Source organism: Danio rerio, chromosome 13, assembly GCF_049306965.1.
Source record: "Danio rerio strain Tuebingen ecotype United States chromosome 13, GRCz12tu, whole genome shotgun sequence".
NCBI lineage: Eukaryota > Metazoa > Chordata > Actinopteri > Cypriniformes > Danionidae > Danio > Danio rerio.
The window spans coordinates 13,012,751-13,014,933 of NC_133188.1; positions in this window are offsets into that span (position 1 = coordinate 13,012,751).

Sequence of the window (2,183 nt, forward strand, 5' to 3'; positions counted from 1 at the left end):
TTTTTAAAAGAAGAGGAGCAGCATATCCAGGATTCACCTTTTCCAGATGTGAAAAGCTCTCAGCTAAAAAATGTTCCTAACAAACATATTTTTGTTGTGTGTTAGCAGACCAGTGTAATCCAACTGCTTGGTCTACACGCGAGCTGTGCTCTCACTGCGGGGAAATGAAAACAAAACTTTTGTTTCAGCACATTTTAAAAATGGAACACTGATGACTCATGTCTTTGTACAATTTTTCTAATACTTGTTTGAATCACGGTTGGCAATACAATGTGGCATCTCTCTAAACACTGTAACAGGTAAAAGAGTCTTTAAAGCTATTTCATGCATATTAATGAAGTTGCATCTCATTCACAACAGGGCGCATTGATTGGCTCGAAGTCTTTCTCATGATTTAATGGTGAAAACTGTATGATGTCAATTTGTACTGGCCAGTACAGACAGCCAATCTTCATGCTGGAATTTACACAAGAATCTCATCGATGCGACATGTATATATATTTACATAATGTTTTCATCGTACTATAACAGCAGATAGAGGTAAAGTTAGTTTTATATTTACACATTCCTTCATTTAGAAGTCTCTTTATTGTTTACCATGTTACTCTGAATATTCGATTGGAATTAGCATGCAAGTGTGACTTGAAAACAACATTAACAGTGTTTATTTGACTCTGAACAATGTTGTACTTTGATAGTCATTGGCTGCTAATATGATTTTACTGTTTAGAGTTTGCAAATAACACAGAGGTTCTGTCTAGCCAAACAATTAAGGAAAATAGACGGAAGTGTACAAGACCTGGGTAATCATCATCAACAAGCAAAACAACTGCATTCTGACAGCGAACTGCACCGGTACAGCAGGGTGTGTGAACTTACACTTTTACGTTTCATTCTTAGGGTGCTTTCACACCTGTAAATCCATTCATTTGTTCCGAAACAGGGATTAAAGTTGTTACAATGTTCTTTGATCTTGGTGCGGTTCGCTTTCACACAGCAGGAGTTTCGAAACGGACCAAAAGAGCTAAAACAAGTCACGTGTGAGTTATCTCTCCTCACATTGGTCAGAGTTTCAGGGTTTATTTTGCAGAGTCCCGCTCAGCTGTCATGCCTCCTTATTTTAATTTATGACCATGAGCAATAGAGATAATAAGCAAAAAGCTGCGCTTTCATTTTGAATGGTGACACCCACAGACTTTGTCACCAAGTATAAATCAGAGGTAAGACTTTCTCATACACAGCAGTTGGCTTATCCATTATAGGCTTTACATTATAGAGAGAAATAACAGATAAACTACTGCAGTTCACCCAATTTTCCTTACGGATAAACAGCTCTTGTTAATAGTTCAGCATGCTTTCACTTTTGTATTTTACACGAAAAGCACAATTACCGGGAAGAGATAGACCTCCCGCCATACTCATCATTCTCTCTTCAGTCATATACCTATTATATATATATCTATAAAACACTGTGATATAGCCGGGATAGAGTCGAGAGTCGAGCATTCTTAATTAGGTCCTCACTCCATTCAGCTCTTCTGATGGCTGTTAGCCAAAGACATCTGCGCTTGGTATAAAAACAGTGTGGTCTCCTGAAAAAATAAGTTTTCTATTTTTGGACTCTAGATTTTATCATCCTACCACACAACACGGCATATTTATTTATTTTTGCAACCGGAATGCGCTGATGAACCAGTATGACGACATGTGTGACATTGGTAACTCGATCATTTTGCAAATGATTTTGTAGATTGATTTGAATTTATGAACAAAATACAAGCCAACTTTTCATAATCCAGGATAACTCAAACACAGCTAAATTTTGTGTTTTCTATATTTGGCTCATTTGTGTTTTTATAAACGTTTTTCCGGGTTTCTGCAGAAATTAACAAAGTGCGGCAAATTATAAAACCCGGAGTGGAGAATCAGTGAGCGGATCAGGGGAAGAAGTCTTTCCACTCAATTACGGTGCTCCAGTCCAGCTTTTGGTCGGCGTTGCTTGGTGACTTTTGATGCCTTGACTTGTTTTGGAACTATTTTCATTGAAAGAGGGAGATATATGTGAACTAACTTTGTCTGATATAAATACATATAGCTTCAATGAGGAACTCCGAAGAAACATCAAAGAGGTAAATAAAGTCTCCATTTTGCATTGATTCGCAAGGTGGTGTCGGAGTCCCTCC